A 16,575-nucleotide genomic window follows, 5' to 3' on the forward strand; every position below is an offset into this window, starting at 1 on the left:
AATCCTAGAGCATTTTTGCTGTAAGAAGATGATTGGGCGTAACAAATTATTCTGGGAAATTCTTATCAAAATTCAGCTCACCTAACAAAACCCTTAAGAAGTCTCCTTAGGGATCATAATATGTGGATTTGGGGGAGAACACAACAAAACACAATACAATTAAAGAACTACTGACATCTCCATCTGTATTGGAACAATACTCAGTAAACTATCCAATAATAGTAACATCTTCATATGGTACAGGAGAAGTGCTAAACAAAAACTTTCAGAGGGAGACCAAAGACCTGTTGCATTCACATCAAGAAGCCTGACAGAAATTGAGCAGCAGTAAGCTCAAGTGGAAAAGGAAGCACTAGCATGCCATAGTCAGGCATGATTTCCCTTTTACAAAATCCATGTTGACTCTTCCCCAACATACTGTGTTCCTATGTATCTGATAATTCTGTTCTACACTTAGGCTACATCTACACTAGAAGCACTACGCTACAGCATCTGGTGAAGAGGCTCTAAGCTGACGGGAGAAAGAACTCTCCCATCGGCTTAATTACTCCATCTCCCATGAGAGCCTCTCCCGCTGACCTAGTGCTGTATACATCAGCACTTAGGTTGCTATAATTTATGTCAGTCAGAGGTGTGGATTATTCACACCCTTGAGTGATATAAGTTATACTGAAGTAAATTCTAGTGTAGACAAGGTCTTAGTTTCAGGAAATTTGCCTGGTACTGAAGTTAGGCTTACCATATCTTTTAGAAAAACATCCAATTTTGATTAAAAGATTTCCAGTTTTCTCAAGGAGAACTAGCACGAGCATATATACACGAGCAGGGGAAATCACACCCCTAGCTCATAGTGTAAACATAGCCTATAAGGCATGTTTTCCAATCCTTTAGTCATTCTTGTAGATCTTCTCTGAACCCACTCCAGTTTTTCAACATCCTGCTTTACTTGTGTATACCAGAACTGGACATAGTATTCCAGCAGTGGTCACACAGTGCCAAATACAGAGATAAAATAACCTCTCTACTCTTACCTGATATTCCTCTTTTTACATATGTGATGGGTTGGATCACAGAAACCCCCTTGGGAGCTGCCACCTAATGTGCCAAGACTACTTCTATTCCTGTTTTCCCTGCCAACTCAGGACTCCAACACCCTGTCTTGCTGAGCCAGACATTCCCATCTGCTCCAACAAAGACCCAGGGTCTGAATTACTTGCCCCAAAGCTGCAGGTTTACCTGAAAACAGCTCACAGAAGTGTGCTTGTCTTTAGCACTCAGATGCCCAACTCCCAATGGGGTCTAAACCCAAATAAATCCATTTTACCCTGTATAAAGTTTATACAGGGTAAACTCATAAATAAGAGAGATGCACAGTTGTTTGCCCCCCCAGGTATTAACACATACTCTGAGTTAATTAATAAATAAAACGTGATTTTATTAAATAGGGAAAGTAGGATTTAAGTGGTTCCAAGTAGTAACAGACAGAACAAAGTGAGTCACCAAGCAAAATAAAATAAAATGCACAAATCTATGCCTAATCAAACTGAATACAGATAATCTCACCCTTAGAGATGCTTCAGTAAGTTTTTTCTCAGACTGGACACCTTCCAAGCCTGGGCACAATTCTTTCCCCTGGAACAGCTCTTTTTCCAGCTCAGGTGATAGCTAGGGGATTCTTCATGGTGGCTCTTCTCTCTCCTCTTTGTTCTGTTCCACCCCTTTATATATCTTTTGCATAAGGCAGGAACCCTTTGTCGCTCTGGGTTTCCAACCCCCCAAGAAAAGCAGCAGGTTAAAGATGGATTCCAGTTCAGGTGACATGATCACATGTCACTGCAAGACTTCATTACCCACTTGCCAGCACACACATATACAGGAAGACTCACAGGTAAAACACAGCCATCTGCAGACAATGGTCCTGGTTAATGGGAGATATGCACCAAACCACCATTAATGGCCTACACTTTGCATAATTACAATAGGCCCTCAGAGTTATATTTCATATTTTTAGTTTTAGATACAAGAGTGGTACATTTATACAAATAGGATGATCACACTCAGTAGATTATAAGCTTTGTAATGGTACCTTACAAGAGACGTTTTGCATGAAGCATATTCCAGTCACATTATATTCACTTATGTTTTTATAAAACTATTCCAGTTACATTATATTCACTTATCATGTTTTTATAAAACCATATAGACTGCACAACGTCACACCCTCCTCCTGAACTTACTGACAGAGACTTGGACACTGACCATGGCGGAGGCAGTATACCTAAAATTCATTTTTGGGCTCATATTCAAGGGCCTCATTAGCCCTTTTGATCATAGCATTGTTCTGAGAGTTCATGTTCAGCTGATTATCCACCATGACCCCTAAGGCCTTGGCTATACTTGCAGATGTACAGCGCTGAGAGTTAAACTTGACTTCATACAGCTGAGTAAGGAAAACGCTGCAGTCTGTCCACACTGACAGCTGCCCAGCGCACTGTCGTGGCCACATTTGCAGCATTTGCTGCTCCATTGGGAGCGGTGCATTATGGGCAGCTATCCCACAGAGCATCTCTTCCCATTCTGGCGCCCTGGGATGTGGGAAGGGGGGCGTGGGTGCGGGGCGTTCTGGATCCTGTCCCAATGCCCTGTGATGCATTGTTTTGCATCCCAGAAATCCCTTTGTTTCCGTCCACCTTTGGCGCCATCTTTCAACTGTTTCTGTGCAGCGCGATCTGTCTGCGGGAAATGGAGCCCAAACTGCTGAAGCGTAGGCTGACTTATCTCACCAGCACGTCACGTTTGGCTGTCGAACTATTCCTTACGATCCAAAGTGACAGTGAGAGTGAGGAGTGCGATGATGCTATCGAGCCGCGTAACGCGTACGACACGAAATTGCTTGTGGCATTCATGGACATGCTCAGCACCATGGAACGCCGCTTTTGGGCTCGGGAAACAAGCACCGAGTGGTGGGATCACATCATCATGGAAGTCTGGGATGACTAGCAGTGGCTGCAGAACTTTTGGATGAGAAAAGCCACTTTCATGGGACTGTGTGAGGAGCTCGCCCCCACCCTGCGGCGCAAGGACACGAGATTGAGAGCTGCCCTGCCAGTGGAGAAGCGGGTGGCTATTGCAATCTGGAAGCTGGCAACTCCAGACAGCTACTGGTCAGTCGCAAACCAGTTTAGAGTGGGAAAGTCGACCGTTGGAATCACGTTGATGCAAGTTTTCAGGGACATTAATCGCATCCTACTCAGAAGAACTGACTCTGGGTAACGTGCAGGTCATAGTGGATGGCTTTGCACAAATGGGGTTCCCTAACTGTGGAGGGGTGATAGATGGGATGCACATTCCTATTCTAGCACCTCCCCACCTAGGATCCGAGTAGGTTAATCGGAAGGGGTATTTCTCTATGGTTCTCCAGGCGCTTGTGGATCACCGTGGGTGTTTCATTGACATTAACACAGGCTGGCCCGTAAAGGTGCATGACGTATACATCCTTCGGAACACTTGGCTGTTCAGGAAGATGTAGGCCGGGACTTTTTTCCCCAGAGTGGAAGATCACGGTAGGGGAAGTTGAAATGCCCATTGTGATCCTTGGAGACCCCGCTTACCCATTAATGCCGTGGCTCATGAAACCCTACACAGGGAGCCTTGACAGCAGCAAGGAACGGTTCAACTACAGGCTGAGCCGGTACCGAATGACTGTGGAGTGTGACTTTGGCCATTTACAGGCCCACTGGCAATCTCTGTATGGGAAGCTGGACTTGGCCAAAACAGCATCCCCGCGGTTATATCCGCGTGCTGCGCCCTCCATAATATTTGTGAAGGGAAGGGTGAAAGCTTCACTCAGGCATGGACCTCCGAGGTTTAACACCTGGAGGCTGAATTTGCACAGCCAGAGAGCAGGGCTATTACAGGGGCCCAGCCCGGGGCTGCAAGGATTAGGGATGCCTTGAGGGAGCAATTTGAGGCTGAAAACCAGCAGTGATATCTGGTGCCCTGCACAGGAGTGAAGTGCAGTAGTTCCAATCTTTAAGAATCAGTGTTTGCTAAGCAGACAAGCAGACTTGCAGTGCCTGTTTATTTCCTGGGCTAAGGAGTCTTTTACTTTATGCAATAATAAAGAATGTTTTCAAAGCCAAAAAATCCATTTATTGAAAAGAAAAAAAAATTATTGAAAAGAAACAAGGGGGTGGAGTGGGGAACGGTACAATCACAGATTCACGTATGTCCTGTCTGGTGTGCTGTGCAGTGAGTGCTGCACTTCAGGATAGCTATACTGCATGGTGATGGGGGTTGAGTGCAGAGGGTAAGGGTCATGTTTTTCAGGGCTGGGTGGTGAAGATACTGGTGTTGGAGGCAGCTGGTGGCGTGAAGAATACGGAAGTTGGGGAAAGTGGGTTGGAGGTGACAGTGGGGCACAACAGAAAGAGTTTTGGGACAAGGGCTGTGGTGGGGGGTGGCGTTTGCATTTGTGGTACTTCTCCTTCTGCATGGCTACGAGCTCCTGGATAACGGCTGCTTGGTGCTCCAGGATGCTTGTGAGCCGATCCATGCTTTGCTGCCGGTGCTCTGTGCTTTGCCACCGGTGCGCTGCGCTTTTCTGGCGGATCCTGCTTTCTCTCTCCCTCCAGTTCTGTGCTTTCTCATTCTCTTTAATAGATTGCCACATCACTTCTTGCAGCATGTCTTCTTTGCTTTTTCACGGTCTCTTCCTGAGTCTTTGCAGTCTCTGAGCAGGTGATAAGAGGGACGGCTGAGGTCTCAAGGTTGATGCAGCTGTATAGGCAAAATGCAACATTTAACAGAGGCAGCATTGTTTATACCAGACAGAATAATGATTTCTCCCGCACTTACGGAGTAGAAAACACACAGGGTCTACACAATTGTGTAATTTTTCCGTCGGAAACAGAGCACATATATCCCAGGGGCGCCTCAAAATGGTGAGGGTTTCTGTGCCTTGGGGAGAGCCCACAGCTTCAGGGGGCACCTACACTGAACACTGTCCCAACATTTTCCACAGGAGTTCATCCTGGACGATATCTAGCTGCTGAGGGTGACCTGGGAAGCAAGGGAGGGTCTTCTACTGCAATGCGGCTTCCGCCTTGGCCCATATGCAGCTTGCCTGTGTGCAGCAATGGTCCCCCCAGCCCCTCACGGCACTGTGGAGCGGACACATGAGTCTGGCTGGGACAAGGACCACGGCGGCTCTCCCAATAAACCTGCACAAGCACATTGCACACGTTCTGGATGAAACATTTGAGGAGATTACTGAGGTCGATTACCGCGATGTGATAAACCACATCAATGCCCTATTCTGCATCTAGGCATGCATGCCTAACCCTCCTCTCCCAAAGAGCCCGCACCGAAAAAATTCCTTCCCGGAAAAAAACCGCTTACCGGGAACCTGCTCTTCTGTTTGTCCTCCACCAAGTACCAGCTGCTGTGACTGGCTACCTTCCTCCTGGCTCGAGAAGAGCTCTTGGCTGCATGCCTCCAGGGATTCTGGGGTGTCTCCATCCGGTCCACCACCATCACTCCCGTTTTCCTCCTCCTCCTCTTCCTCCTCCCCCTCCACACCGTCTCTGAAGTGTCCATGGTGGTGCTCGGAGTGGAGGTGGGGTTAACCACAAGTATTGCATCCAGCTCTTTGTAGAATCGGCAGGTCGCGGGGGGAGCACCCTAACGGCCATTTGCGTCGCGGGCTTTGCTCCACAGCTCCTTCACTTTAATCCTGCACTGCAGGGCGTCCCGGTCATGGCCCCTTTCCATCATGTCCTTGGATACCTTCCCGAAGGTATCGTAATTCCTATGGCTGGAGCGCAGCTGGGACTGTACAGCTTCCTCCCCCCAAACACTGATGAGGTCCAGCAACTCGCCATTGCTCCATGCTGGGGCTCGCTTGGCGCGTGGAGACATGGTCTCTTGGAAAGATTTGCTGATAACACTCCATGCCACGCCGGGCTGAGCAAACAGGAAGGGGATTTTTAAAATTCCCGGGGAATGTAAAGGGTGGGTCACATGGTCGGTTACCTGAGGCCAGGGCAGTAGAGTTTGAACTGATGACCAGAGTGGCTAGAACAGGCATTGTGGGATACTGCCGAATGCTTCTGGAGGCCAGTCACAGCGCATTGGCCGGCCACACTGGCGCCACAGCACTGCAGTGGCAGCACAATACACGCTATTCCTCTCGGGTTCATGGAGTACATGCAGTGCTGCAGCCACGGAGATACAGCGCTGCAAATGCCTTGCCAGTGTGGATGGGGAGTGAGTTACAGCAATGGGGGCGGCTTTACAGCACTGTAATTCGCAAGTATAGCCAAGACCTTAGTCTTCTTCAGAGTCACTGCTTCCCTAGAGAGAGTCCCTTTGCTGCAAGTATGGGCTACATTCTTTGTTTTAGATGTAGGACTTCACATTCGGTCAAATTGAAACACATATGCTTGCCCCAGTTTACCAAGCAACTCTGATTGGTCTGTATCAGTGATCTGCTCTTTATTTACAACTCCCCTAATCCTTAGGACATCTGCAAACTTTGAGTAATGATTTTATGTTTTCTCCCAGGTCACTGATAACATTGTTAAATAGAATAGAACCAAGAACCAGTGCTTGTGGGTCCCCACCAGAAATATACCCACTCACAAATATGATTTCCCAATTATCATTACTTTTAGAGCCCTGTCAGCCAGTTTTTAATCCATTTAATGTATGCCATGTTAATTTTGTATTGTTCTAGTTTTTAATCAAGTCAAATACTTTACAGAAGTCTAAATATATTAGATCAACACTGTTACTTTTAGCAACCAAACTGATAATCTCATCAAAAAGAAAATATCAAGTTATTTTGACAGGATCTGTTTTCCATAAACCTATGTTGATTGGTGTTGTTTATTAATAAAGAATTAAAGGAGGGCAATAGAGTGTCCCATATCTGCCATTATATTATTTTGCCCGGGATTGGTGTCAGGCTGACAAACCTACAATTACTCAGATCATTTAATTAACCCTTCTAAAATACTGGTATATCATTAACTTTCATTCCGCCGTCCTCTAGAACTTCCCCAGTGTTCCAAGAGTTATTGAAAATGAACATTAGTGATCCAGAAAGCTCTTTGGCCAGCTCTTTTAAAACAACTCTTGGATGCAACTTATCCAATAACTATTTTAACATGTCTAATTTTAGTAGCATCTGTTTAACATCATCCTGAGTTAATGTTGGAATGGAAAGTATTTCAGCATCATTGTCCGATTTTACATACATGATCGGACTTTTTCCCAGATATAGAACAGAAATTTTCATTGAACACTTACTCCTTAACACTTAACCTTTTCTGCATTACTGATAATTCTACCATTTGCATCTAATAATTGACAAGTGCACTTGTCAGGATTCTTTCTATTCCTGTTATACTTAAAAATCTCTATTTTGTTGTCCTTAATTCTTCTGACCATAGATTTGTTCTTGTGGTCTTTGGCTTCCCTTATGAATTTCTTAGCTTCTAGTTTATATTATTTGCTATCAACATCTCCTTTATACCATTTATTGTATAGATTTATATTATATTATTTATTATAAATGGCAAAAAGGGGAAGGCGATAGTGACGAATATAAACTATATTATCATGTGCATTATTTGTTAGGACATTGACCCATAAGCATCATGATCATTTGTTTCCAAGTAGTCAGTGACTCAGAAACAGGTAATTCCACTCTCTCTCTCTCCTTTACAAACTTAGTTCTTCTTAAATACATCCTAACTATTGATTTTAACATTTCCAATCACGCAAATTATCCCACCAGGTTTGGTATTAATACTCAAATGAGCAATTCAGTTCATCATATTTATCACCCAAGCTTTTAGCACTGGTGTATAAACAATTAAAGAATCTCAGTATCCTGATTTTGTGTTAAATGAGTGCTTGTTTGTTCCCTCTTTAAACCCGGTGACCAGAATCCCGGGGAGCCAACTGAGGTCACTCAATTAGGGTGAACTGCAAAGAATGGGGAAGACAATCCCCAAAGCTGGTGTATATTCCAATACTTAGATTTAGCAAGCCAGCACAAAACATATTCTTTAATACCTCACTGGTTACCCAGAAGCCAACAACACAGTTTCCCTAAAAGTAACCCAGCCTCAGGCCTACCGTCAAATCATATTTGATTTGGGTATTACTGAAAATCTTATTCATCATATAAATAAGTTCTACCAATCCCAAAGGATTGAACACATTACCTCCCAGGTTAGTGAATGTTCCAGATCTTACCCAAATACACGCTTATACCAAATTCTTATTAACTAAGCTAAAATTTATTAAAAAAGAAAAGATAGAGAGTATTGTTAAAAGATCAGTATACATACAGACATTAGTACAATCTTGAGTTTCAGATTCATAGCAGAGATGGTAAGCTTTGTAGATGCAAAGAGTACTTTCAGAAATAGTTCATAGGTTATAGTTCAGTGTTTATATTCAGGGTGGTCCAGTCAGGAGTGGGATCTCAGTCCTTATGGCATAGGCTTTCCCTGTATGAAGCCTTAAGAGGGCCTAAGATTAAAAAGACTGGGAGACAAACATCTTTATACAGTTCCAGGCCTTCTTGTGACAGCTTGGTTTCCTTCAGATAGGTACTCATGGGGACTTTGAAGTGGACCCATTTCCTAAGCATCACTGGTAATTATCCACACAGATTAAAATAAGGCAATTGCCTGTTTTTCCACCATTCGCAGATGATTTGCAATACATTTCAAAGAGAGATGAAAATGTTAATATGTTCTTTTGATCTCCGAATTAACAGAATACAGCATAGACAGGCACGGTTTGATTACATTGTTGACCTCCACCAATATATATGTAAATACACAAAAATACAAACATTATCCACCCATTTGTTTTTAAGAGTTGAATATATCCCGTAGGATGCTTAACCCTTTTCAGTCATGCCTGCCTGCATGTTTTAATTTAATGCCCATGCCATGATTCACCTGTCTCTGAAAAAGATTAGTTCCCTGGCTAATGAAATGGAAGCCATCCAAACTGTTCAGCTCCCTCTCCCTGTAGAACAATGGTAGGCAACCTGTGGCCTGCGGGCTGCACACGGCCTGCTAGGGTAATCCGCTGGCAGGCCACGAGACAGTTTGTTTACAACGACCGTCCACATGCATGGCTGTCTGCAGCTCCCAGTGACTTCAGTTTGCCGTGCCCAGCCAATGGGAGCTGTGGGAAGTAGCCACTCTCACTACTGCAGATACAGTCTACTTTTAATGTGCTAGCTTGATCAGAGCTAACATGAGCATGTCTCTTTAAGATGGAAATCACACTTCCAGCTCCAAGTGTAGACACACCGTGGCTGTCCACAAACTCCTCAGTGTCTCTGATGTTCCGCGATGTCTGTACATGTCCTAGCAGATCACAAAGCTTTTTTTCTTTCCCAGCACAGCCACTGGCTTGCACTTCAGACAGAAAAAAATCCATCCTGGTTTCTGGCAAGAAGGAAAACATGGCACAGCTGTTGCAGGTCACAACACTACTCCATTGCTGGTAATCCTAGAATTGAATGCATGAGGCAAAGAGGCAGCTTGGACAGACACAGTTCAATACTGAATTGAGCTGAAACAAAATGTTCCGATTCAGATTTGCAAACCAAAATGAAACATTTCAATTAGTGAATGTTGCAATATTTTGTTAAAAATGTCAAGACAAAACGTTAACATTTCTGAATCAAAAATTTTCAGAACTTTTCAATCCACACCAAAAAAAAGTTTTATTTCAAAATTTTGCCCAATTTGGAACAAAAAAAAAAAAAATTGACATGTTGGAATTTCTTACAGGATGAAATTTCTGATTTTCAATCATCTCCTCTTAGTAGGTATAATGGGGTTAAATAAAGAAACTTTAACAAGGCATACTTGTCAGTGGAAAATATTAGTCTCAGGAGTGCTTCACAAACTAGCAGTGGAAGTTCCATTGCTTGTGACTTTAAGCAGCAGATTGGACGAAACAGTAGAAAGTGTACTGTAGGGAACAATCTTGCATTTGCAGGGAAATGGAGTGGATGATTTAACAGGACTTTTTCCATCTAATTTGTGTACTTCATAACGTTACCTGCATATAAATCATCCATTAATATTCCTCAGATTTGAAATATATGTGATTAACTTGGGATAGGGTAAAAATGGAATATAGTACATCCAAATAAAAATGAATCAATCTTTTATTACACCTTCTATGCTACCAAATTTGAAACACACACGAGTGGTTTCAACATGAGCAGCTATAGTTGAACAAAATAACATTTCTGTCTTTATCATCAGTATTCATTAAAATAGGAAATTAGCACATTTATTAGTCTTAAGGTGCACAAAATCTAAAATCTGAGCTGAAAGATGTGCACTTTTGTGCCAATAATTTTAAAGTACTTTACTATGGGCCTGATTCTCCACATAAATGTGTGTCAATTAGGTGTTGTTCCACTCACGTCACCAGAGTAAAACAAGGGTAAGAACAGAATCAGGTCATACATTTGCTTCTAGGTTGGCCCAGTGTCCTGCATAATTATGTATGCCATGTCACATAAGAAAACATTGTTTACATGGAGACCAGAAATTGCTAGTATGGATAACATAAGCTAAATTGTATGTAGGTAATGGTAACACTGCATGTAACTAATGTACATTTTCATGATAGGGCTTGTGAGGCCTTTCAAGAAAATGTAAAACAAAATGACATTTATTCCACATTGGGTATCTTTCTAGCAATACCTTTTTCCATGCTGCTGTTAATCCATGTGTCTCTCATTAACATTAAAGGGAATCATGTGGCTAAATCCTCCATGCAATGTGCTAAAAAGTATGAGGTCAGGAGTTAAAGTAAAGGGGGGAAAAAAAGCTTCCTCTCTTCTGCCAAAGCAGAGGGATTCCTCCTCCCTGGCTTCAGGAAACAACACTCTCTGAAGCTCTCCCGCCTCTTTAGCTAGTGTCCTGACAGCTTCCTCTTCACTTTAATACCTGGATAGAGTGTATAATGGAAATGTTAAATGACACTAAGCGCACTATTTAGCACTATTGTATATTGCTATAAAAAGAGCTTAACTGGCTTAGAAAAATAAATCTGCATTGGGGTTAACTAATTGCGTATCAGATTTTAGCCTGATTCATTTTTAATCTGATGATGTGGTAAACCACAGAAACTGAAGAGTATAATGGAAACATGTGCCACGATAATTCCACATTCCTTGTCTGCAAAGATGTCATTGGACTCCAGTTGAGAAATATTAGCCATAGTCTATAAAAATCTTTAAGTGAGTGAACTGGAAGGGGCAGAATGCAGAGTACCTCAGAACCAGCCTAACAGACAACCTTATCATGGGACTGCATTAATCATCAATATGCCAGCCTGATTGTTAATTATTATTTGTAATACACTAGCACCAAGAGGCTCAAACCAAGATCGGACAACAGTGTGTTGAGGAACAAAAGACATTTAAAATAAATGGCTGCCCTGATTACACAATGGCTACAGCAAATGTATGTTTCTTCTGATAAATTGTGAAGCACAAAATGAAGTTAGGGATTGGCATTAGTGCTCAAACCACTGAGCTATCCCATCCCCCTTAGTTGCCGCTTGTCCAAACTAAAAAGTCCTAGCCTCTTTAATCTCTCCTCATATGGGACCCGTTCCAAACTCCTAATCATTTTAGTTGCCCTTCTCTGAACCTTTACTAATGCCAGTATATCTTTGAGATGAGGAGACCATATCTGTACACAATATTCAAGATGTGAGTGTACCATGGATTTATATAAGGGCAATAAGATATTCTCCGTCTTATTCCCTATCCCTTTTTTAATGATTCCTAACATCCTGATTGCTTTTTTGACTGCCGCTGTACACTGCATAGACGTCTTCAGAGAACTATCCACGATGACTCCAAGATCTCTTTCCTGATTAGTTGTAGCTAAATTAGCCCCCATCATATTGAATGTATACTTGGGGTTATTTTTTCCCAATGTGCATTACTTTACATTTACTTTACTTTACATTTAGAGACTGTAGTTGTGGAAAATGAGTCTCAGAAAGTTACAGCGGTGAATCTCCCATTCAAACAAGATGGGCAGGGTCTGCCTAATGCAGCAAATTCCACAGAAATATTAGGAGTTCCTCAGGGACTGACTGAAAGTTGCCCCTTCCTGGGTGGAAAGAAAGTCTATCAAGGAGCGAAAAATGCCACAGTGGTTTGAATGGGAATAAAAATTGATTTGCGTTGGTAATGTGAAGGCATCTTGATTTCACTGTACATATGTAGAAACCTTGTTGCATTTTTAGTTTGTTAAATTGTTTATTTTCTGTTTGGGTTGGGTCATACAGGACACCACCATTTTGGGTGCCATTGGGATAATGGACAAAGCTAAGGGTGGGCTGAAAGCTACTGGTGACTGCATGGATCATAAGCTTCTTTGAGCCTGGGTGTGAACACAATATTCATGTAAGATAGTTGTAAGAAACACTTAGGTGGCCACACTAAAACTTAATAGAGTCTGCCTAGAAATTAGCACTTGGTGCATGGGTTCCACACCGTGTGTGGTTGTGTATGTGTGTGAGAGTCCACAAGACAGGAAGAAAGCCAACTATGTGGAATAAATGTCATTTTGTTTTACATTCCTCCTGTGTTGGGAGAAGCAGGACTTTGTACAAATAAAGAAGATTGCATCCAAGAAAATACCAGACTCCATCAATTTATACTTTCACTTTCCTTAGCTGTTCGGGTGAAAAAGAGGCAACAGGATTTTTAAAAAGCAGCTGAGGTAGCTTCTTCCTGTCAAAATTATGTGTATGAGTGCAGTCGGGGGGGGGGAACATTCACAAAGCCCTGTATAATGTCACATCAGACACAGCAGCATTAGTATTAATGTCTCCAGAGGAAACAAAAATATTCATACTGTAACATTTTATAAGCTTGAAGTGTACAGTGCATGGTTCAGTGGAGCAGTTTACTGGAATTCAACAGAAGACACTAATAGCTTCAATACACAACTGGCAAAACATATTTATTCATAATGATTTATAAATTGATAAGGCACTTGGGTAAAGAGAGACTTTTTAGCTATTCTCAAAAAATATGTTAACAATACACTAAAGTATACTGTTTGTAGAGTATGAGTTACCTATTGTGAGAAAGATTAGTTAAATAATTTAATTAAACAGTTACCACGTCTAGCTTCTTTGGATCAATGTTCCTTAGCTAAGGTAAAGACTGGAAAAGTATTATACATTTATTAGGTTTATTAGTCAAAATAACTTTGCGAGCAAATAAGAAATTACAGAAAGCCAAATAAAGATGGTTAGATGATCGTATTCACACTGACAAAAATTAAACTCTACATGGGATACTACAATTTTCCAGAAATTATAAATCAGTTCAATTAATTCAAGGTCTATCACAATCTTGTTACAAAGGCAAACTTTTATCCTATTTCTATAGTAGCCTGGGTAGGTGATTTTGTTATCAACATAGAACAATGGATCCTTAAATATAGATCCTTCCAGTCAAGTTTAAATTCCAATGGAAATTGGGGGCTTCTCACGTAAGTTGAACCAGACAATTATAAAGTTATTTAAAATAATATCAATTCAGATCAAAATTCCTAGCCCAGGTGATAAGCATTGCCAAGGAATATCATCACACATGCAAGATTATCTCACATTAAACAAAAAACAAAATAAGTAAGTAATCATTTTGATGTGATTCTAATTTCTCTGTAAAAAGCAACAGAGGGTCCTGTGGCACCTTTAAGACTAACAGAAGTATTGGGAGCATAAGCTTTCGTGGGTAAGAACCTCACTTCTTCAGATGCAAGTAATGGAAATCTCCAGAGGCAGGAGATAACGAGCTTAGTTCAATCAGGGAGGGTGAGGTGCTCTGCTAGCAGTTGAGGTGTGAACACCAAGGGAGGAGAAACTGCTTCTGTAGTTGGATAGCCATTCACAGTCTTTGTTTAATCCTGATCTGATGGTGTCAAATTTGCAAATGAACTGGAGCTCAGCAGTTTCTCTTTGGAGTCTGGTCCTGAAGTTTTTTTGCTGTAAGATGGCTACCTTTACATCTGCTATTGTGTGGCCAGGGAGGTTGAAGTGTTTTCCTACAGGTTTTTGTATATTGCCATTCCTGATATCTGACTTGTGTCCATTTATCCTCTTGCGTAGTGACTGTCCAGTTTGGCCAATGTACATAGCAGAGGGGCATTGCTGGCATATGATGGCTTATATAACATTGGTGGACATGCAGGTGAATGAGCCGGTGATGTTGTAGCTGATCTGGTTAGCTCCTGTGATGGTGTTGCTGGTGTAGATATGTGGGCAGAGCTGGCATCGAGGTTTGTTGCATGAGTTGGTTCCTGAGTTAGAGTTGTTATGGTGCGGTGCGTGGTTGTTGGTGAGAATATGCTTAAGGTTGGCAGGTTGTCTGTGGGCGAGGACTGGCCTGCCTCCCAAGGTCTGTGAAAGTGAGGGATCATTGTCCAGGATGGGTTGTAGATCACTGATGATGCATTGGAGAGGTTTAAGCGGAGGACTGTAGGTGATGGCCAGTGGAGTTCTGTTGGTTTCTTTTTTGGGCCTGTCTTGTAGCAGGAGGCTTCTGGGTACACGTCTGGCTCTGTTGATTTGTTTCTTTATTTCCTTGTGTGGGTATCATAGTTTTGAGAATGCTTGGTGAAGATCTTGTAGGTGTTGGTCTCTGTCTGAGGGGTTGGAGCAGATGCGATTGTACCTCAGTGCTTGGCTGTAGACGATGGATCGTGTGGTGTGATCGGGGTGGAAGCTGGAGGCATGAAGGTAGGCGTAGCGGTCGGGGGGTTTTCGGTATAGGGTGGTGTTAATGTGGCCATCGCTTATTTGTACGGTGGTGTCTAGGAAGTGGACCTCCCGTGTAGATTGGTCCAGGCTGAGGTTGATGGTGGGGTGGAAGCTGTTGAAATCATGGTGGAATTATTCCAGGGTCTCCTTCCCATGGGTCTAGATGATGAAGATGTAATCAATGTAGCATAGGTAGAGAAGGGGCATGAGTGGATGAGAGCTGAGGAAGCGTTGTTCCAGGTCAGCCATAAAAAATGTGACATAATATCATTAAGTATCACATTAACACCACCCTCTGATACTAATTTCTCTGGAATTTCACCAGTGCTGCAAACTTTTATGCCATTTTAACCAGTTCAAATAGTGGTGAAATCTTTAGTTTACAAGCCAATTCAAAGTTTCTCTCTCTGTTTTGTCTAAAAAGCTGTCAATTTTCTTGACCAGAAAAATCTGTGATTTTTAGGCTGGATTCTTGAAGTACTCAGTTTCTCTCAGTAACCTTTATTGTAGGGAAGCAATATCTTCTTACAACTATTATTAGGCTTAGTTAATGTAATGAGTTTCTCCTGCCTCAATGATCTCAATTACTTATTGATTCACTAACTTCTAGACAAAAAAAAATTTAATTTGTTAGTGAAATACAAGGACACATTATACATATTAGTCATTCAGAGGGCTTTAATTCAGGTATGTACTTTCTGTGATGTACATAGCTAAACATAACTAAGTCATCACTTGGGTAAACAATACATGTATAAAAGTTGTTTTGCTATTTATCAACTGGAACTGGCTGAAGGGGGGGTTCTCCAGCTCAGATTCACAGTTAAAAAACAAAACAAAAAACAGCTATTTCAAGATGAATAGAGAGTTCATTTAGGTAACTTGCTCAAGGTGTCATGACAGCTGTATTCCCATTCTGTTTGTGGATTTCACAGCTATCTCCCTAGATAGGACTTAAGCATCTTATTTATTTTATCTTTTTATCAGTGACAAGATTTTAGTTGCTACCAAGCAAAGGACGCTCTCATTGGCCACATGATGGCCCTGCTCACAGTCTCTATCATCCAAATGTTTTGGCTTCAGGAAGCCAAGTATTGAATAACCCAGGGTATTTTATACATTTTTTTTGGGGGGGGGGGGGGGGGTGAGTGGTATGGCCTGTGTCCTCTTCTTGGTAAATCTGAGTGGGCCAATCAGAAAGCAACCCATGCTTCTGGCAAAGATTTGAAATGTCTTAACAGGATATGAATTGTGTCCCTTCTCATCCAATGAGAAAATGAGGCATCTCCTTTATGGTTTCTTTAAACTTTGTCTGGAAAATTCCAATCTCTTTATGTAAAAGAACTAGAGTCATACCAGTATATGTAAAACATGTTGGGCCATACGTTGACCACCTGCTGGCTTAGCTCTTGTCTGTACCTTACTTCCACAAGTTACTTTCTGCGGGCCCCTTTGCAATGTGGTCCTTTGGCCAAATTGGCATGACTCCATGCTCTTTCCATTGGTACTCCCAGGAGTCTTTTATATAAAGTCTCTTATACTTCTTGATGATTCTGTCTTTGTTTAGTAGTTCATCATACAGCAATATAAAGTCATTTGGCTTATGTGCTGGATCAATCACCAACAGAGATAGCCATTACTGTGTTTGGGGTTCAATCCAGACCAGTGAGGGGTTGTGTCATCACTTGCTCTGCAACTCTGGGTGCCTCCCAATGCCTTGCTGCTGTA

The sequence above is a fragment of the Trachemys scripta genome, chromosome 3 (genome assembly GCF_013100865.1).
Source record: "Trachemys scripta elegans isolate TJP31775 chromosome 3, CAS_Tse_1.0, whole genome shotgun sequence".
In the NCBI taxonomy this organism is placed as follows: domain Eukaryota; kingdom Metazoa; phylum Chordata; order Testudines; family Emydidae; genus Trachemys; species Trachemys scripta.